At 33.4% G+C, this 23566-nt stretch overlaps 1 long non-coding RNA gene across 1 annotated transcript; it reads right to left on the bottom strand.

Annotated features, from left to right (window-relative positions):
- Window positions 1-11172: 11172 nt before the first annotated feature.
- Window positions 11173-20804, bottom strand: LOC126748665 (uncharacterized). The gene is made up of 2 exons (XR_007664794.1): window positions 19600-20804; window positions 11173-11870 (listed from the first exon to the last, which is right to left on the bottom strand). It is a non-coding gene; the product is annotated as an uncharacterized LOC126748665 (long non-coding RNA).
- Between the last annotated feature and the right edge of the window lie 2762 nt (window positions 20805-23566).

The following is a 23566-nucleotide window of genomic DNA, read 5'->3' as shown; positions in this document are numbered from 1 at the left end:
CAAATTACAAAAATAAAAACCGACATAGGTTTACCTTATACTAAATACTTAATAATAATGATTCTTAGAGCTAACAAGCAATGGCTTTTTATATAAACAGAAAATGCTGACTATCATGAGAACAGTAAGATAAGGTTCTTTCCACAGTCTTTTTAAACAAACAACAGCTAAGCATAAAAGGTGCTACGTTTGCTTATTCCCGGAAACGCCTACGGATCTGGTTGAGACGGTAAACATGTGGGTTGGCTTTGGTATCGGGTTTCATGGTATATTCTCATCTAACATATATCATAAGTATTAATTTAAAAAAAAAAACAATAATAAAGGACATTGAATATGGCAGCCAAAATCCCCATTAATAATCACCACCAAGTAAAAATAAATCTCAATACCCAAAAAATGGAAATATATAAAATTTGAAGACAAACCAAAACATTTTACCTTTTAAAACTTTTGTGTCAAAAAGTAAATATTTAATGCCTTAATCCACACAATAAATGGGCCTAAGTAATTCGTACCACCTATTCTCTCATCACTTGTTATAAACACCCCGCTGATAACAGGCGCTAAAAACTAAACTTATTACATATTATATACATATTATATACTTATTATATACTTAAAATTTTTGGTTAAACTCATTTTACGTACTTAAATCTTGTATTTAAATTAAATATTATCTTGCTATCAACTATCCTGAATTTCTAACTTAATAAAACTAAACCCAAAAATCCCGAATAATATAGTTTTAAATACAAATAAATTTTAAAGCGGGACCTGTGCAACATTTCACGCTTGAGTGGCTGTGACTAAGGTCAGACGTCTAATAAAATAGTACGTGGACGCATGTAGTCAAATTTTACGAATCAAATGTATACATTCTTAAAAAAATTCCTAAAACATTTATTTATTTAATGGAATGATTAAATATCTCTTAGAATATTACTTTATAACTCTTTCCACATAAAATTTAGCGATTTAAACATGCATGTCATGTGACAATACAAGCAACACCGGCACACGGACTATTCGCGGCACATCAAAGATTCTAATAGATCTCTGAACTGAACTATATATTATTTATTTCATTATGATTTAAAAAGGATAGAATCACGATTCCTAAACCGATAGCAGACGACTATACATGAATTAGCCGACTATGATACGACCCTATAAAGCTATATAATAACTAAAACTAATTAAAACAGTAATAAAACTTGTACTAATAGAAACTAAATACTATAATTTATATAATCTAAGCAGAAAACTAAACTAAATAGAAAAAAAAAAAGATTTTTTTTATTAGGAGCTTCCACGTAGCATAATTTTATACAATTTCTTGAACATAAACTAGTTCCAGTCTTACGTGCCTTATATCCGAGTCAGTTCGATCCAGATTTGTATGATGAAAGAATCTGGATGCAACAAGATGGTGCTCCCCCACATTATGCCCTTAATGTACGCCAGTATTTAGATGACAAGTTTCCAAACAGATGGATTGGTAGAAGGGGTGCAATCGAGTGGCCGGCACGTTCTCCCGATCTCACCCACTTGATTTTTTTTTGTGGGGACATTTGAAAAGTCAAATTTATATGAGCAAACCAGGAAACCTAGACGAACTCAAAGAACGTATTAGGCAAGAAATCCGACAAATATCTCCAGAAGTGTTAGAAAATGTCAGAAACGAATTTTATTATCGTCTTGGGCTTTGCCAACAAGTAAATGGTGCTCATTTTGAGCATCTTATACATTAAACGCAACTTTTAATAATTAATTGGTTTTTATTTTTCTTTCGTATTTCTCCCTTAGATAATCACAAAAGTAAATAGGGCAAAGAAAAAGGGCTCTTTTCAATGAGAGTTTAAAAAAAGTAGCTTTCCATTTGAAAAAAAAAGTTGGGGTTAATTTGTTGGCACCCGAAAGTACGTCATCAACATAAAAGTCTTCGAGGATAATCTTCGATGCTTTTTTAAAGTTTCTTTGTTCATCGTGAGCTAGTTGGTGAAGAGTTTTTATGGCTAAGAATGGTTCCGGGCCTGTTCCGTATGTTACTGTAGTTAATCGGAATTCTTGTAGTGGTTCATCTGGATGCTCTCTCCAGACAATCCTTTGATATTCCTGATCCGCACTATCCACTTTTATTTGTCTATACATTTTTTCTATGTCTGCTATAAATCCAACTCTGTGTTTTCTCCAGCGTAGTAGAATGTCTGCCAGGTCATTTTGTAATCTGGGTCCGGTATGCATGTTTTCATTTAAACTTTGTTTGTTGGTTGTTTTACATGATGCGTCGAAGACTACTCTAAGTTTCGTAGTTGTACTGTCTTCTGTTGTGACAGCTTGATGAGGTATGTAATATTTTCCTTGATTATAGGCGTATTTGGGCACTCTTTCCATGTGCCCAAGCCTTATGTATTCTTCCATAAATAAGCTTGGAAACGACAATTCGATTATTTTTTAGCAAAAAAGAGCAGGCTCCAACTTAAATTTAGCAATTTATTTCAGTTCTCTAGCATTTATAGTTACTTCACAATTAATTTTCAAAGTTCGAATAAATACGCCATGTTTAATTTTTTCCTTGTACCGCGCGGCCGGGATGATACGTCACAGGCGCCCAAGTGGCGCCCAACGACCGACGCTAGCATGTCGACCGCGCACGCTTCTTTGTCAAAATAACGCCTGGGTACTAGGCTGTGGCTGGCTGGCTAGCGAGCGCTCTATAATACACCGTCGCGTCGCGTCGGCGTCTATGACGTAGTGCGTAATTGGGACGGAATCTCGGGAGGTAAAAAAAACCCCAGACTAGCAGCCTTATAACTTTGCAAATACTTACCCTAACAACTTGAAATAAACGTCCTTGTTCTTATAAACTTATGTTGTATTTATTTTTGGGAAAATATATATATATTTTTTTTAATTTTCCAAGCCCATTGTCGATACTGGTCGTAGAGGCTCTTATTTTTTACAAACTTTTTTTCTAATTGTTGAAATCTTGCTATGGCTCGGGATTTTGATTCTCCTAATTGCGGTGGATACTCTTTGAAGGGCAGCTTCACTGTATAACTTTCATCCTTGTTTCTTTTTATTGTTTTTTGAAAGAGTTCCTCACACACTTGGTCTTCTGGCTTGATCTGCTGTTGACATGAGACTTCTTCTATTTCCCAAAATTTGGTCAGTTGATTATCTTCTTCTGTTCTTGATATCATGCTCTTTATTTGTAGGTGTTTACTCTTTTCACTGATGATCATTGTTCCAGAAATAATCCAACCAAATTCTGTTTTTTGTCCTATTAGTCCATCCCGTTTTTTGAGCCCTTCTAGTATTATTTTCCCGTGTTCTTCTGCTTCTAGTAGTACGTCGATTGGTCCCGTTGTATTGAATGTGGAGTCTGCCAGAATAGTATTTTCCCATTCTCCTGCGTCTATCTCGTTTAACGGTTCACTCGGGAGCGCCTTCGTAATCCTTGGTAATACTAGCAATTCTGTTGTGAGTATGTAGTCGCTGGGAAGTCTTGGCCTTAATTGGACTTTTATTTCTGACTTGGAAACACTTGATTCATTGTCGCCGACTCCTGATATTTCGGCGCGTATTTTTTATCTTGGTAAAGCTAATGCTGGTGCAGCCTCTTCAGAAATAAATGACGACTGGGAGCCTTGATCAATTAACACTTTTAAAAAATGGGACGTGCCGTCGTATGCTGTGCCTTGGATTAGCGCTGTAGCCAGTAGAACTTCTTTTTTATCGGTATTGTTTCTTTCTTCAGCTGCGTGGTGAGTACTTTGGGGGTGATTTCTTGAATTGTTATTTCTTGTGTTCGATTCATTGTATCTAGTGTTGACAATATTGGGCCTGAAGTTCGGTTCGTTGTTTCTCCTGAAGTTGTTTTGGTAGTTCATTTCTTGCATTTGAAGTGGCTTGTCGGTCTTGATGTAGTAAAGTATTGTGGGGTCCACTGCAGATTTTGCAGTTGCTTGTTGCGGTGCAACTATCTCTCGAATTATGGCTTAAACATCTGGTACATAGTTGATGATCTTTTATCATCTTCATTCGGTTCATTGGTGATTGGCGCAAAAATAGTTATAAAAAAAAAAGTTATTCTTCCTACTATCGGGTACCATGATGACGTGTCGTCGCCTAGATTCTTAATGCCTTCCAGGCATTCGGTTGTGACATCATACAGTTGTTTAAGTTTTGGCACTGATTCGTAGGTAATTGTCGGGAACTCATAAATCTTGTCTACTAATTTTGATACAATGAGACGTTTGTTTTGATATCGCTGCTTCAATAAATTCCATGCTGCAGGGTAGTTTCCATCTGTTGCAAGTAGGTGCTTGATAGTGCTTTGTGCTTCTCCTCGAAGAAGGGATTTGAGGTGCTGGAGCTTCTGTGCACTTGATAATTTGTCATTTCGATGAATTATCCTGGTAAAAAGATCGTCGAACGTGGGCCATTCTTCGTACAGTCCGTTGAATTTTGGAATGTTCATTGTTGGGATTGGTGTGTTGTTTGATAGATTTTGGCCCTCCTTTATTTTTTCGTCTAGTTTCTCTATAATATCTTCGTATGACCTTTTAATTAGACGATGGGCAGATAAATATTCCTTGCTTGTAATGTCTTTGCAAAGGATCTCGTTGTGAAGTTGCTGAATGGGCCCCCATTGATTCTTGGTGTCTTCTATCAGAAATTCATAGCGAGTTGTAGGTTTATCTCTGCAGAGTTCTTCTTCAATTTCTTCAATCAAAAATTGAAACTCTTGGACTACTACTTCTTTTTGTCTTAGTATTGCTTCGTTTTCTTCAGGCTTCTTTTCTTCTTCTGGTTTTTTGCACGTCTTCAAATGGCTTTTTAAATTATCGTACAATATCTTATTTTGGTCCAAGTATTTCTTCGTGAAGTAAATATGACTGAATTCTCCGATTTTTCTAAGCTTCTCGTCATTTTCTACAATTGCGTCCCATATTCTGTCTCCCTGTTGGTTTCTCTGAGTAATATATGATGATGTTTTTCTTAAGTTTGAATCTTTCTTTACATTGGTTAGAAGTTATTCTAATTCTCCCGCTAGCTCCTGCTGGCGGAGGGCAATTTTATTCGTTTCTTCCATGGCTTTTTCCTGAGGCGGCAGTTTCTTGTTTTAGATTGCAGAAGTAAAAGTGGTCTTTTGGCAGCTTACTCCTGGCTTGACTTTAAGATGGAGGCGGCGTCGTGGGCGGCAACTCCCTTTGTTTAACTTGAAGATGGAGGCGGCGTAGTAGGCGGCAACTCCTTTGGTTTAACTCGAAGATGGAGGCGGCGTCGTGGGCGGCAACTCCTTTGGTTTAACTTGAAGATGGAGGCGGCGTCGTAGGCGGCAACTCCTTTTGTTTAACTCGAAGATGAAGGCAGCGTTGTGGGCGGCAACTTCTTTGGTTTAACTTGAAGATGGAGGCGGCGTCGCGGGCGGCAACTCCTTTGGTTTAAAATCCGGCTCGAAGGACCATGAAGAGATTTAGGGAGGGTTCCCTTAAACCTTTTTTATTCCCTATTACCCTATAGCAGCCTCACTATAGGTTTACAGGCAAGGGTGGCTTGGCCGTAATAGGTTGAGTAACCACTTGAATAGAACCACTTGATTGTACAATTCAATACTGATCTATTCACCCAAAACTACAACTATTTATATCAGTCTTAAACTAACAATTCATGGTAATTTTCAAAACTAAGATGTTTTCTCTTTACAATACTTCCTACATTCCCAATGATGAAACCTTGCAAATTGTTTTAAAAAACTAAATAGTTCGTGATTCGGGTGACAGACCTATGACTTTAACATGTAGGTCTCTATCTTGAGGCGTTAACTTTACAGTGTTACTATTTTGCCAAGAGTTTGCAGACAGTAGCTCAGAATTATTGGAGACTTGGGATTGTTCGAAGGTTCACCTATGACTGACTATTAGAGAATCTAAACTTAATTATAACTATTTAATAAGAGGGCGCCACTTAGTTTTTTTTTTTGAATGAAAGAAAACTAAGAAAAAGACTTGGTATATAGGTTTCAATTAACAATTAAATGACCCTGGATAAAGTAGATTTAAAGAGGCAAAAAAAAATCTTAACAATACAACCAAATTATATTTACATCAAAGATATGTACACACCTCATGTTCTAATCTGTTAAATGTTAACAATTTATTATGAATTAAAATATGAATAATGTTGATATGATTTGATGAAATTTGATGATTTGAATGTTGATGAAATTTGACAAAAGTAACATTTAAATTATGATTTCGCTACTAGGTAGATTTCAGCACTTGAAAAATAAATTGCAATTATTAAAGTTTCTTAGTATATATTTGTATTACGCAGAGGAAAGTTCATGAACCTTTTTACCTAAGGCATATCAGCCTTAACCGAGTTATATCTACTTAACTACCAAAAAAGGTACTAAAAAATACTGAACAACAAATAACTAAAATTATATATAAGAAATTGACGTATTAAATTATAATATTGATTAAATATTTGTAGCAATAAATTGAAATTAAAGGTATATTAATAAAAATTTAAATAAGTAAGGCGAATCTATGGTTAGTAATATTTAAATAAATGGAATGAACTGGCCTGTGTATTCCTCCAAGAAATGAACGGCTAGCCTTCAAAACCGAGGCTGTGAATGTATGCCATTTGTAGCTCAGCTATCTGGACTGGGAATCTCTAATATTAGCTCTAACTCTGGCTCCAGCTCCACCGCTTTCAGCAATTTCCCGGGGAAATCAAAAGCCTGCAGCCATCAACAATTGAAGAAGAATAATAAACAGGAAAACGGAAAAGTAAAACCCTAAAACAACGGTTGCCATTGTATTCACTTTGTAAGACCTTTTCATCGACCTACATTTTATTAAATTCAGGTGTCAAAAATTTTTGACAGTTATTTTGGCAAATAAAATAATTAAATATTAAAAAAAGTCGATTTTCAACTATTTTTGTTTTAAAAACAGAACAAAATATGACTTATGATACGTCAAACTTCTTTAATTTTTGCGTAAAATTTAAAAATCAAATAATATATAGGATGTTTCATTTAAAAAATCATAACTTGGATATGTTTCTGCACTTTGCACATACACCTTGATATACACCCTGTATATCAAGAAACCAATTTTAAAAGATATTTCTGGAACGCCTCTTATATTCCCAATTTCTTTTATTTTTTTTACCCTGTAGTTTAACCTTAATATTACGTGTCGTATGTCATAAATAACCCTGTATATGTATATTTCTTAATTCACCCTGTATTAAATTTACTTACATGTAATAATATTATTTTACCAAATCTTTAAGGCTACTTTTAAATGTGTATACTTACGACATATGTGCCTGCCTTTAAAGTAATTAAATGAATATTGGAGTTTTGGTAATTCGAAAAAATAGGGGGGAGGGTGGTTAGAGGGTGGCTGTTTTTAAGGTGTAAACTCTTCAAAACATAGAAACTTTTATTGTTTTCATTGGGTTGGGTGACAAGCACGCCAAGACTTTTTTGCTAGCTACCATAACAACACCATTTATTTAAAGAATTCTATTTGTAATTAGAAAACTTTTTGAAAAAATACAAAAAAAATGCAAATTTCCGCAAAATGTGATATATACCTTTCGATTGTAAACATTTTGAAGAGTTTATAAAAAAAATTACAAAACAGTTTTTTTGTAACCCTTAAATAAAAAGAATTTTAAAAAATCGCCATTTTTATTAATTTTTTCCATACTGCCGCTAATTAAATTTCTATTTATATTTTAAAATCATGTTTGTGGTTCCACTAATAACTACAAAAAAAATCACCTTAAAAGAATAATTAATTATTAATAAAAAAATAATTCAAAACTAAAAGCCTTAATATAAACAAAAATATGTTTCTTTTGTTTGTATTTTTTTCTTGTGAAATATATAAATAAAAAATACTATGCTAAAAAATACGTCCTTTATAGGTATTTCCCTAAACGTAACGCTATAAAACTTCTGTACGGTAAATTTTGAATTTTGTCCATTGTACAAAACACTGTGCAACGGTCTGAACTAAATGAGGAATTGTTCCTGACCAGCAGGAGACCCTACAAATCTGCTACGAGAGACACAATAAATCGACACAATGTATTGACATTACTCAGTTTTCAGGGTATTCCTATTCCACACGACAGGCCTCAACGTCTGCTGCCAAAAGGCTAAAAGTTGATGTGGAAACTATTAGGAAGGTGGTCCTCAAAATTACAGGTTTTTACCAAGTTTTTCAACTGTCCTCTGGTGGACTTTGTTTTTGCAAAAACAATTTTGAATAATCTCTAGCTATATTAAGTGAGGACGTATAATTTGCTTTTAAAGGTAAGAGATATTTTCAAGTATTTCTCTAAGTCCTCCTTTCAATATGTTCCACTTTTTATCAAAGGCTATAATAAATATTACATACTGTTTTTATTTTTATCTTATTTTTACAGATCAATGAAATTATTACGTTTTAGATGGCGTGAGGTGTTAACTGATGACACAAAAAATACCAATAAATTGACAAGCCCAAACCCTGTTGAACGGGTTTTCTCAGCCGCCTAATCTTTAAATTTAGATGACTGACAAATGACAGTCGGTAATACAGGCACCTGGAACCTTGCTTTTCTTTAAAATGTATGTCCCAACGCCCAAGAAGCACTACTACAAATATAAGGGCCGTATTATAAAAATGAACGTCAACCCCCGGTTGGCCAACCAACGGTTGAAATCTAACCGGCGGTTTAGAACTGTTTCCTATTATAAACCGATTTTAGGTTTACGTTACATTACTAACCTTCGGTTGTACTTTTTTATAAAGTGTTTATGCAATAATTTAAGCCAGTACTTTATTTTTGACATTGAAAAATATGACAATTGTATTATTTTGCGGGTATTTTGGATTTTATTGATATAAAATATTTAGGTGGTTTATAAGTAAATAATCACGAACTTAAAAATATACCTGGACTGCTAATGCATATGGCCGCGATACCCAAAAATGACCACTGCATGGTGGCCGCCATTTTTATAGTGGTTGTGTCCTTTTGATGTTGGTCACTCTGAAAATGTTTTGTGTTGCCAACAAAAAATATATTAAGTAACGGTAATGAAGTTGACATTTGACGTGTGAGTATAGCGGATTGCCAGTTTTTGACGATTTGTAAACGACGCTAGGGTATATCGTCTGGAACAGGCGATGTATCTTTCTCCTTATTTAATACGCGAATAATGTATCACCATCTTTATTTAAAGGTATTTGGTTCAGTTTCTCAAAACCGAATTATTGTGAATTGTCCGTCTGTGTTGTTTATAATAGAATAATATATTGAGTTGTTGACAGAATAATAGATTTTTTCTATATAAACCCTTTATAATTACAAACCCTCATAAAATCATCTATATTTTGATTCTTATATATGGTTGTACCTATTAATGTGGATGTGGAAATACTGTACATGGAAGGAAAGTAAAACTTAAAAAAAGTAATAGTAAAAATAGAAAGAAAATAGGTGTTTTTTACTGAATTTGTTAAGTAAATACAAGCAAAAATTTAAATGAATATCATGATTTTCATGGTATTAGGATTTATAAGATTCAAGATTATCAGAATGATAAAACAAATATTTTAAAGTGCACGCATCTATACCAAGTGGATTGAAACTTTGTCTCATTTTAGGTGAGGATTACTTTCTTTCTTAAATTTTAACGAAATTCTTAAAGAAGTACCTACCAGAAAAATCACAGATCTAACGCAACTATCTTAAATTCTTACCTATATGTAACTTTCTATTTTGTATTTTTGTAAACATAACCTCTTAAAAAATTTAATTGCTTTGTTTCCCTACAGTTGGCACAATTAAAATTTGTCAGAGTGACCAACATCTAAAGGACACAATCACGCAAAATGGCGGCCCGCTAGTAGTGGTCATTTACTTTTCATTGAATTGGCAGTCCAGGTATATTTTTAAGTTCGTGTAAATAATTAATATAAATGGTAAAGAAAAAAGAACCGTTTATACCGATTCAGACTGCCATACTTTAGTAGATTTTAAAATTAAGTTTAAAGATATAGTAAACTTTATTAAATAGCGGTATAGCTTTAGATATTTTTAACGAATTTGGAAAAATTCCCTTTTCAAAAGATAAATTTATAAGATCAGTTAATGGTTTAAGGCAAGCCCCAGCAGTATTCTTAAAAAATATATAAAGGAATGTTATCAGGTCCACTTGACTTTTTGTTTTTAATTTTAGTTTTAATAATAGGTAAAATTTCATTTTCATTAAATGGAATAATGCTCATGCTTTGCCGTAAAATAACTGACCTATTTATGTCTTTAGCCATATTTTTATTTTCAGCAATATTGCTTAAAATGCTTCTTGGTTCTTTTATAAATAAAATCATTAAAGTAAGTAGCCAATCACAGATATAAAGTATAATACCGGTGATTTCTGCGGACGAGGCGCCTCATATAATTTTACGAACTGAATAAATGACTGTCAATTCAATGAAAAGTAAATGAACACTACTAGGTGGCCGCCATTTTGGGTGGTTGTGTCCTTTCGATGTTGGTCACTCTGACAAATTTCAGTTGTGGCAATTGTAGGGAAACAAACCAATTAAATTTTTTGAGAAGTTATGTTTACTAATACAGTTTACATCCAGTTTACATTGTTATATTTTTTTTTATAAAGTGCAATAAAATGGAATGATGGTGGTGAAGCGATGAATGCCAAGTTAATCAAAAGAAAAGAAGTACTAAAAATAGTGAAAGGTTTATGGCCTTAAGAGGGTCTCCAAAAGTTGTTTGATGCCCGGAGGAACTTAACCCCTCTTACCTGAAACGCCCAGAGAAGGAATCCTTCACAATGCTGCTAGCTCAAGCCGATGTGGGTTCTAGCTTCTTTCTCAACCAAATGAACCAAAATTTCTTAGGTAGTAACTACCCAAGAGTTACCCAACTAAATGTCAAAATCAGTATGGCGCCACCAAGTTTTGGATTTTATATAATCCCAAAGGACGCCCAATATTTATCAAAATTTATGTAGGCAAGTTCAAAACGAAACTTGGAAAACAAAATCAAAGTCAAATCAGTATACACTATTGTTTCCAAATTACCTATGATATTCCAACCTACTCAACTCAAGTGAAAAACAAATTAACAACAGAAAATAACAATTTATTTAAGTCTTGATTATCACAGAGAATTATGTTATGTTATTTATTGTTAAGAGGAATAATTATTTAAGTTGGTAATAAGGAACCACAACATCACACAAAAAATACACAATCAAAGTGTGGTTGTCAAAATAAAATAAATTATGTTACACCCAAACCTTTTGGGGAATGAAGCTTCAATTCAATTAAACTAATAATTTACATGGCCCGGTATATCCCGCCACGGACATTGACCTAAGCAAAAAAAAAAATAACAACCCTAACTGTTGAAGCTTCCCTACTTAAAATTACCCTTTTATTAGTTTACTCTAATATTTACTAGCTAATCTGAGAAAATTTGACATCTTAGGAGTAGTCTGAAAATAAATAATATAACCCAAGTATATACTCGTAGTACTACGAAGCCGGCTGCGTCTTACCTCACAGGAGTCACTTGTCACATATTTATGTACTCTTATCAGTAATATTCAATAATAAAATAGCATCGATTAAATAATGTCAATAAAATTTTAAATAAGCTTATGTATGTATCTCAACTCAAAAGATAAAAGTTGTGATAATAAAAATAAAATAAGTGAATAAAAAAATGTTATGTTGTGTCACCTAGCTCCACACACAGCAGACTACTTCAGATTCGAGACTCTCCCAGACACCCAATTCCCAGTCAAAAAAAAAAAACTGCAGGCTTCCAAGCTTCACCTCTTCCACTTCACAATACGCCAAGCTCTGATAGTGGTCCAGGTTAGACGTTAGCTCACAGTTGCTTAAAATCTCCTCTAGATTAGAGCCATTAGAGTACATAACCCCAAAACGAAAGCACCATGTGGCATGAAGAAATCAGGTCCGTACAAAAAAAATCCGTCCAAAATCCATGTTATGTAGCTTTGCTAATTAAATTGTCCCCTGCCAATGCCAATCAGAACCGCTATTTTACCGATGTTCGAGGGCACGTGAAAAATTATTAGGTTTTAAATCGCCATAAAGGCCAGTAAATTCAACAAAACAACAAATTACAGCATTACGCCCAAAAAGTTGATTTACTATCACCACATTTAGTCAATTATATCCCCATATGGGTAAAATTCACACGAATTTCAAAAAGAACTAAAGCACTCTTCACTTCATGACGGCGGTCTGGGAAAAGGACGACCGCAGAGGTCAAACCCGTATTTAAGCAATCACGCACAAAGTGTATTGCCAATCGAAATATATAACAAAATAACTTAACTTTTTTTTATAAGTACCATAAAACCTTTTATAAAAAATAAATAACAAAATTTGTGGCCCAAGGAAGTTGGCAATGAAAATATGTGTCACTATGACAATAAATTTCGATTTTGCCTAGACCAGCAACTTCTTGCTATCTTCCAAGAAAACTAATATTTACATTAGATAAAAAGAGACAAAAATTAGATAGGTCAGTCCGAGTAAAATCAACCAGCATATCTGGTATGGTCAAGCCAAAATCAGCTATTGTACTATGAACAGTACAACATACACAATAATTGTACATGCCCAATTAATCATTATTCGTTATAAAATAATTAAATAAAGTATGGAATAAGCAATATGGGATATAATTTAAATTCTAAAATATTTCTTTAGTCCAGAACCGGGTTTTATAGGAGTATAAATAAAATTTCATTAACAACCAGTACAATATGAAGCTGAAATGTACAAAACTAAATGTGTCCTTAAAAAAAAGAATACTGTAATTTGAAATGGCTAGAGAACAGAACTATGGGTTACTTGGGAGGCTATTACAGAGAGGGCATTACTAGTATCAATCATTAATATTTGTAAAATATCTATTTTGAAAATATAACTGTAATCAGTGCTTTTAATAAAGAGTATAAAATGCCAATTTTAACCTGTAACAGCTACCCTCTTTTTCCCCCAAAAAAAATTTTTTCTAAAATTTTTTTTTTTTAAATACTAATTTATAGGTGTATAGCCAATTAAGAAAATAATTACACTACCATCCAAATTAAATTTAATTATCTATTGAGTTAAGTAATAGGCAATGAAAATAAAAAAAAATAAATTAAATAGGTAGCTAGTTTCCAACTTCATCATAATAAGGTTTAAGATCTTGCACATGCCAATTTCCTTTTGATTTCCCATGCATATCCTCAAGTTCATAAATGCAGTAACCCACTTTATTTTTTACCCTAAAAGGACCTTCAAAATTACCTGCCAACTTAGCAGTAAAATAGTTCCCTGCATCTGACAATGCATACAATCTTTTCCAAACTAAATCACCAATATTGAATTCTACATTTCGACGTCTTAAGTTATATTGATCCCTAGATTTCTGGCCTGCTTGTAATAATTTCTTCGATACAAATTCCCTTAGCTTCCCTAAAGATTCAACCCTTTTAATGGAATTCCCCTGAGATTGATCAGAAACTATATTTTGGTTAACGTCCACATATTGAAAATATTCTGATGCATGCAAAATCATTTCAGTACCATAGTTAATAAAGTAAGGCGTTTTACTTGTAACTTCATGAGTTGCTGTATTAATTGCACAAGCTAAAGCTGCTAGGTTTTCATCCCATATTCTATGATTTTCCGAAGCAAAAGCAGTTAACATGAATTTTAGTACTCTATTGACTCTCTCTGTAACATTAGGAGAAGGATGATAATTGGGATTATACATGATTTTAGATCCATATTTTTTTGCTAAATTTTGAAATTCTTTGCTCTTAAACTGTACCCCATTGTCACACCTAATAACCTCTGAAACTCCATGAAAAAGAAAAATATGTTCCTCAAGAATATTGCATATTTTAGCAGAATTAGCCTTCCTAATGGCAAAGAAACGATTAAATTTACTAAATACATCAGTGACCACAAATATATACATATTGCCACGTTTACTTTTAGGCAAAGGACCAAATAAATCCATACTCACAACCTGCCAACAATGTTTAGGGACCAAATTAGAAACCATTAAGCCTGCTGGCTTCTTTTGTTCAGGTTTGATTTTCTGACAAGTAACACAATGTCTCACAAACCTTACCACGGTCGACCTCATCCCTGGCCAATAATACAATCTGCCTATCTTGGCATAAGTCTTATAGACACCTAAATGACCTCCTAAAGGCGAGCAGTGGCAGCTTGCAAAAACCTCGTGTCTCCTATCCTTAGGAATAACTAATTTCCAATAGTCAGCAGCGTCACGTAAATCTGGGTAATCTAACCTCACATATTTATAAATCTTGTCCTCACTAACTCTCCAAAGAGGAAAATCTAATGGATTTTTGACAATTCTATCTCTCAATTTAATATACCAAGAATCACTAGTTTTATGAAAATCATGGTTGGAGAACTGAACAGAATCACAATTTACCGGGACATTCCTCGATAAAGCATCCGCTACTACATTATCGCGCCCTTTCCTATGAATTATTTTATAGTCGAATTGCTGCAGCCTTAAAGCCCATCTCCCCAATCTACCTTGAGGATTTTTAAGATTATCCAGCCACTGTAAACTATGATGATCACAAATAACCGAAAACTTAGCACCTTCCAAATAACATCTTAATTTTTCTATACCAAATAGGACTGCTAGAAGTTCTCGCTCAGTAGCTGAATACAACTTTTCCTGTCGAGTCAAGGTACGAGATATATAACAAATTACATTTTCACGCCCATCATAAATTTGATATAAAACAGCGCCAACCCCATATCCTGAGGCATCTGTTTGCAAAACGAAGTCATATTCGAACCTAGGGCAAGTTAAAATAGGTGCTGAAATCAAGGAATTTTTAACTTTTTGAAAAGCTTCATCACATTTTACATCCCAATAAAATTTAGTTCCCTTTCTTAAAAGTTTGGTAAATGGTGCAATTATATCAGAAAAGGTAGGAATAAATCGACGATACCAAGAGAGCATACCAATAATTCTACGAACTTCTGTCACTGATTTTGGAGTTGGCATGTTAGTAATGGCTTCGACTTTGGAAGGATCCACAGAAATTCCATGACGATTTACTACATAACCCAAATATCTTAACTCGGCTCTACAAAATTTACTTTTTTCCTTATTAAGTGTAAGACCGGCCTCCTCCAAACACTGAAAAACATCTTTTAGAAGCTGTAAATGGCTCTTAAAATCTGGGCTTATTAGAATAATATCATCGATATATCTAAACACTGAATTCTGAAACTTGGGACCGAGGATGGTGTCGATCAACCTTTGGAAGGTTGCGGGGGCATTATGTAATCCAAATGGAAGTCTACGGAACTGAAATAAACCACGTCCAGGAACGGTAAACGCAGTATACTGCTTACTATTTTCCTCCAATTCAACCTGCCAATAAGCACTCTTCAAATCCAAAGAACTAAGATATTTGGCTCCACCCAACTTATCCAAAATGGCTGAAATGTAGGGAAGTGGATATGCACAACGCTCGGATACAGCATTTAATTTCCTAAAATCAACGCAGAATCTCATTTTGCCATCACTTTTAGGCACCAGAAGAACCGGAGAGGACCAAGCTGAAGTAGATGGTTCGATGACTCCCAACTCCGACATCTTGTCAACCTCCTCATCAATGAGTTTCTGTTTGAAAGGTGATACAGGATAATACCTTTGCTTAATAGGCTCACTATTAGTGGTTATCTTATGTTTAACAACTGAAGTGCATCCCAGCCTATCCCCAATCTTTTGAAAGTAAGATGAAACTAATTTATCCAAAGCCAAATGTTCTTCTGCAGATAAATCTGCTTCACACTGAATCAAGGAAATTTCAGAATTTAAAGGTTCTTCAGAAAAATGCCATTCACCTCGACGCATGTCAGGAACAATACCCAAGTTTTTCTAGAAATCAATACCCAAAACCAACTCATGACGAATTTCTGGGACTATAAAAATGTCAATAACCCTAATAACTCCTTTTACACTTACAGGCACGCTAACAACGCCTATACATTCACACGACATATTATTAGCTATTGTACAAGATGTTCTCCTATTAATGTCCAAAGTAACTCCCAATATTTTCAATTTTTCCCAACCAGAACTACCCATAAAAGTCCTATTTGCACCTGAGTCCAAAAGACCATAAAATTTAGACCCAAAAATTTCTACTGATAAATAAGGACATTCCCCTGGACCTACATGTGCTAATACATAGTCAAGTACAATTTTATTTTTACAATCCATGGTCGAATCAAAACCAGAAGCAAACCCTCGACCTAAGATTGGCTTCTCGAGCCGTTTCCCTGATTATTATGTCTATTACAATCTGGACAGTTTATTTTAGTAAAGTTATCTTTTCCACAGCCAAAACATTTTTTAATTTTTGATGTACAATTTTTAGCAAAATGATTTGGTTGGTCACATTTAAAACAAAGTTTTACTCCAGAATTAGCATTACCAAAATTATTGTTATTTTTGTTGCCAGAATTCTGATGATTTATACCACTAGGACCTGTTTTAAAATAACTGTTCTTAAAATTATTAGAATTAAAATTTCTGTTTTGTCCATAACGATCTGAACCTTGGAATTTATTGTGGTTACTAGATCTTTGATTAAAATTTTGATTTTGTCCTGGCCTATTTTGATTATTAATATTATTATTATTTGCAAATCTATTTGTATTAAGAAAAGAACTCTGATTTGAATGAGGTATATTCTGGTTATAATTACTTGAAAATCTGTTATTATTATTGTTGGAATTTTGAAAATTTGAGTTTATTGATTCACAATTATTTAGATTGTCAAATTCTGTACTATTAAGTTTACTACCTATTTTAAAACTTCCTAAACTTGTCCTATTATATTGATAATCTAAATCAGGTTCGAGTGACAAATTGCCCTTCTTAGGTGGTTTAAAATCCTCTACCCTTAACCGAGTCTCCTCTAACTTTCTACACAATTCAATAAGTTCAACAGGTGTATTTATTTCATGCAAAGTTAATCTTTCCTGATAAAAAGGTAAAATGTTTGATCTTAAGACTCTTAATCTTAACTGATCACCAACTGGAGTAGGCATTCTATCAAAAAGTTGAGACATAGCTGCAACATAAATACCAATCGGTTCATCACTACCCTGAGTTCTTTCTAAAATTTGTTTCCATAATTTATCAGCAAAGTGTGGAGGTACAAATTCATCTTTCATTAATTTAATTAAAGAGTCCCAATTTGTTGCATATCTAGATATTAAGTGATAATAATTTAAAGCTTGACAGTCAAAAAGATCAGAAGCTGAGTTGAAAAGTTCTGCCTTTGAAACACCCCTTGAAATAGATAGTTCTTCTACCCTCTGTAAAAATGCATTGAAGCTTAAACCTGACTTATTACCTGAAAATTTTAAATTCCATTTAAAAACTGGAACACTTTTGAAATGAGATGTAGATGGTTGCATATTGGTATTTATCGCAGTCATATTAACTTCATTTCGAGTAGGCGTAGAATTATCACGAATAGAAGTTCGAGTTGAATCTAATAAAGTATTTACTTCAAAATTATTATCTAAGGGTGGATCAATGTTAGAGTCTGAAAGAAGTTTTATTTTATTTTCATACTCAGAAACTAATGTTGTAAGCTCAAGAAGTAAAGAGGACCTTTTTGAAGCCACCTCTTTATCGGTGTCTGTAATCCTATTTATTCTGCCAGTTAAATGAGCAAATTTTGTTTCTATTTTCAAATGTTGTGTAGTTGTGCCAGGAAAAGATGAAATTGAATCTTTTAACTCAGTAAGTTTATTTGCACAAATCGGAATTTCGATATCAGGGTCAAGAGTTGCTGAGCTTTGAACTGAATTGCCTGATTTTTCTAATTGTAAAAGGGAACGCAAACATTTACGCAAGGAATCTGCTGTACCAGAACGGTCAATACCTCTAACTTTAACTTCATATTCCAGCTCATCCTTTTGCAATCTTTCTATTGTAATCTTATACATGTTGTACTAAAAAAATTGCCAAAATTCAAAAACAAATATATATGTACTATATGAATAGATAGGTCAAAATTAATAGGTTACCAAAATCAACTCCTATATTTTCCTGTAAAAATTCACCAAAAATTAAATAGAAGATTTTTATCCTATTCCAAATCCAAATATCATTTGAACACCTGTCCTAAAATTTCACGTTAACCTTTAAAAAAAAATTGAAATCTAAAATATGAATATTAAAGTCCAATCCAGTGAAAGAAGAAAAAAAATTTTTGGGTAACTATAGAGAAAGAAGAGTAAGTTGGGGCGCCAGTGTTATATTTTTTTTTATAAAGTGCAATAAAATGGAATGATGGTGGTGAAGCGATGAATGCCAAGTTAATCAAAAGAAAAGAAGTACTAAAAATAGTGAAAGGTTTATGGCCTTAAGAGGGTCTCCAAAAGTTGTTTGATGCCCGGAGGAACTTAACCCCTCTTACCTGAAACGCCCAGAGAAGGAATCCTTCACAATGCTGCTAGCTCAAGCCGATGTGGGTTCTAGCTTCTTTCTCAACCAAATGAACCAAAATTTCTTAGGTAGTAACTACCCAAGAGTTACCCAACTAAATGTCAAAATCAGTATGGCGCCACCAAGTTTTGGATTTTATATAATCCCAAAGGACGCCCAATATTTATCAAAATTTATTTAGGCAAGTTCAAAACGAAACTTGGAAAACAAAATCAAAGTCAAATCAGTATACACTATTGTTTCCAAATTACCTATGATATTCCAACCTACTCAACTCAAGTGAAAAACAAATTAACAACAGAAAATAACAATTTATTTAAGTCTTGATTATCACAGAGAATTATGTTATGTTATTTATTGTTAAGAGGAATAATTATTTAAGTTGGTAATAAGGAACCACAACATCACACAAAAAATACACAATCAAAGTGTGGTTGTCAAAATAAAATAAATTATGTTACACCCAAACCTTTTGGGGAATGAAGCTTCAATTCAATTAAACTAATAATTTACATGGCCCGGTATATCCCGCCACGGACATTGACCTAAGCAAAAAAAAAAATAACAACCCTAACTGTTGAAGCTTCCCCACTTAAAATTACCCTTTTATTAGTTTACTCTAATATTTACTAGCTAATCTGAGAAAATTTGACATCTTAGGAGTAGTCTGAAAATAAATAATATAACCCAAGTATATACTCGTAGTACTACGAAGCCGGCTGCGTCTTACCTCACAGGAGTCACTTGTCACATATTTATGTACTCTTATCAGTAATATTCAATAATAAAATAGCATCGATTAAATAATGTCAATAAAATTTTAAATAAGCTTATGTATGTATCTCAACTCAAAAGATAAAAGTTGTGATAATAAAAATAAAATAAGTGAATAAAAAAATGTTATGTTGTGTCACCTAGCTCCACACACAGCAGACTACTTCAGATTCGAGACTCTCCCAGACACCCAATTCCCAGTCAAAAAAAAAAAACTGCAGGCTTCCAAGCTTCACCTCTTCCACTTCACAATACGCCAAGCTCTGATAGTGGTCTAGGTTAGACGTTAGCTCACAGTTGCTTAAAATCTCCTCTAGATTAGAGCCATTAGAGTACATAACCCCAAAACGAAAGCACCATGTGGCATGAAGAAATCAGGTCCGTACAAAAAAAATCCGTCCAAAATCCATGTTATGTAGCTTTGCTAATTAAATTGTCCCCTGCCAATGCCAATCAGAACCGCTATTTTACCGATGTTCGAGGGCACGTGAAAAATTATTAGGTTTTAAATCGCCATAAAGGCCAGTAAATTCAACAAAACAACAAATTACAGCATTACGCCCAAAAAGTTGATTTACTATCACCACATTTAGTCAATTATATCCCCATATGGGTAAAATTCACAGGAATTTCAAAAAGAACTAAAGCACTCTTCACTTCATGACGGCGGTCTGGGAAAAGGGACGACCGCAGAGGTCAAACCCGTATTTAAGCAATCACGCACAAAGTGTATTGCCAATCGAAATATATAACAAAATAACTTAACTTTTTTTTATAAGTACCATAAAACCTTTTATAAAAAATAAATAACAAAATTTGTGGCCCAAGGAAGTTGGCAATGAAAATATGTGTCACTATGACAATCAATTTCGATTTTGCCTAGACCAGCAACTTCTTGCTATCTTCCAAGAAAACTAATATTTACATTAGATAAAAAGAGACAAAAATTAGATAGGTCAGTCCGAGTAAAATCAACCAGCATATCTGGTATGGTCAAGCCAAAATCAGATATTGTACTATGAACAGTACAACATACACAATAATTGTACATGCCCAATTAATCATTATTCGTTATAAAATAATTAAATAAAGTATGGAATAAGCAATATGGGATATAATTTAAATTCTAAAATATTTCTTTAGTCCAGAACCGGGTTTTATAAGAGTATAAATAAAATTTCATTAACAACCAGTACAATATGAAGCTGAAATGTACAAAACTAAATGTGTCCTTAAAAAAAAGAATACTGTAATTTGAAATGGCTAGAGAACAGAACTATGGGTTACTTGGGAGGCTATTACAGAGAGGGCATTACTAGTATCAATCATTAATATTTGTAAAATATCTATTTTGAAAATATAACTGTAATCAGTGCTTTTAATAAAGAGTATAAAATGCCAATTTTAACCTGTAACAACATCTAGTTAAGAATTTAAGATAGTTTTTTTTTAGAATTCCATTAAAATTTGCGAAAGAAAGTAATCCTCACCTAATATGAGATAAAGTTTCAATTACCTTGGGGTAGATGCATGCACTTTAAAATATTTGTTTTATTACTCTGATAATCTTGAATCATAAATCTAAACTCCAACTTGAATCTCATAAATCCTATTACCATGAAAATGATAATCTTCATTTAAATTTTTGCTTGTATTTGTTAATTCAACAAATTCAGTTAAAAAAACCTTATTTTCTTTCTATTTTTACTATTACGACTTTTACTTTTTTTCTATGTAAAGTGCTTCCACATTAATAGGTACAACCATCTATAAAAATCAAAATATAGATGATTTTATGAGAAGGTTTATATTTAGCAAGGGTTTTTATAGTAAAAATAAACAACTATATTTCTATTATAAACAACACAGACAGACAATTCACAATAATTCGGTTTTGAGAAACAGTGAACCAGATACGTTTAAATAAGGATGGTGATACATTATTCACGTATTAAATAAGGGGGAAGCTACATCGGATCTTGCGGACGATATACCCAAGCGTCGTTTACAAATAGCCAAAAACTAGGCAATCCGCTATACTCACAATCAAGAATGTAATTTAAAATCAGTCATATCGAGTGATCGTGTCGAGTCGTGATTTTAGAATTCCAATGATAATTTAAAAACATTGTCAATGAAGAAAATAAATGTAAGCCATATTTTAGCGAGTAAGCGCCTTACTCGGTTGCCTTTCGATATCTTAAGCGTTGCGTCATGATGTGGTTGCGCTTGAATGACGTCATGTCGAACAGCTGTCAGAGTCTAAATATTAGCTCTACCTTTCATCAGTATTGAATTCACATGGATGAAACTTGTATGGTGAAAATCGGAATTGTATATCGGCCATCTTGCTTGGCAAAACTGACAGGGAGCTGACAGACAGTTATTGACATTGACTGATAGAACATCATTTGTCATTGTCATAACATTTGAGCAGTGTTGCCAGTTTGTTACATTTGTAATAAATCTGTTACATTTCAGCTTAATTAGTTACATTGTTACATTACCCTCTAAATCTATTACATTTAACTATTTTTAAAGCTAAGCACATAAAATTCTTTCATTTTTCGCCTAAACATTTAAAAAGTTTGATAAAAAAATCGAATACCCATTTTTGAAAGTGTAAAGTCTGTAAAGTATAAAAACTTATATGGAATCCCTCAGCCTACAGGCAAGCGACGCCGCAAGCCGAAACGCAACGGAACCGTAAATCTTCGCGCTAAGACTACGCGCTACCCTTTGCTTTCTATCCTTGTTCCTTCTCTTTACGGTCGTTGCCTTAGACCATGCGAGAAAGACAAGGATAAGATTATTTTATACTATAGAGGTTATGTTTATGATAATTCGGATATAATTTCCGTTAAATTTTGTTGGTCGTTTTTCTTAGTAAGCTTTAGTCGTTTCTATTAGAGGAGTTGTGCGTGTGATAAGATTTTAACAAGGATAATAATAAATTCCTAAGATACCCCATTATAGTTATTTTGCAATGAACAGGTGGGTAGAAGAGTTTTTTTTTTTTAAACTTTAAATGTTACCTACACCAAGTTTTATTATTTTAACTTTAAAATTAAAAAAATATAATGGCGAACCAATTTCTTTAGACTCCCGGTATATTTTTAAGCAATTGTATATGAAACTTAAAAATATAAATATTTTAGGTTCCTAATAAAAAAACCCAAACAGTCTGTTAAACCACAAGAGACAGCAGAACAAGAACAACAAGAAAGCTCAAGACGCTCAAGTTCTAAAAGTGTCACAGAAGTGATAGAACCTGTTGCTGATTGCAGTCGTGCCGAGGAAGCCAGAGCAAGTACCAGTGAGGTGCTGCAAAGCAGAAGAAAGAAAAAATATACAAAAAAAAATTTTAGAAAGCAATGGACTATAACATTTAAATGGCTTGATGTACATGAAAATAGGGACTTTTATTGTAAAGTGTGTAATAGCACCCTAAAAGGTGGTGTACCTCATTTTAAAAGACACCAAGAAAATTCTTTACACAAAATGAATTTGGAAAAAGCAAAAAATACCCCAAAAATAATAAATTTTGTAAAAAAAAATGATCAAGTGGAGAAATCTGTTAGGCGGGCTGAGCTTAAACTTGTAGCATTTATTAGTGAGCATAATCTACCATTCCTCATAATGAATCACTTAATACTATTATTAATTTCAATTTTTCCTGTTTCAGATGTGGCTAAAAACTTAAATGTAACAGAACAAAAGCCACAAAATTGACTAAAGATTGTTTAGCTTAGGAACAAATAAACTTGATAACAAGTATATTGCAGAAGCAGCACTTTTCACTTATAATTGATGAGACCACAGACATAAGTACCCAAAAATCATTAGTTCTTATAGCTCGGTATTTTGACAAAATACACCAAAGATCTAGAGACACATTTCTGGGACTTTTAAAGGTGCAAGACTGTACTGCACAAGGCATTTATAATTCCATTTGTGAATATTTGGGAAATATACAGGTGCCAATTCAAAACCTACTAGGTTTTGCATCTGAAAATGCTGCTGTAATGATGGGTAACATGGGAGGTGTGCAAAAGCTGTTAAAAAATATTTTACCTAACATTTTTGTGCTTGGCTGTGTTTGTCATAGCTTCCACCTTTGCTCTTCAGCACCATCAAAAAAGCTTCCAAGGAGTGTAGAGGACTTTATCCGGTCGATATATAA

The sequence above is a fragment of the Anthonomus grandis genome, chromosome 22 (assembly GCF_022605725.1).
Source record: "Anthonomus grandis grandis chromosome 22, icAntGran1.3, whole genome shotgun sequence".
Taxonomy (NCBI): Eukaryota; Metazoa; Arthropoda; class Insecta; order Coleoptera; family Curculionidae; genus Anthonomus; species Anthonomus grandis.
The sequence above is the reverse complement of the archived record's forward strand: the minus strand, read 5'-3'. Positions and strand labels throughout refer to the sequence as shown.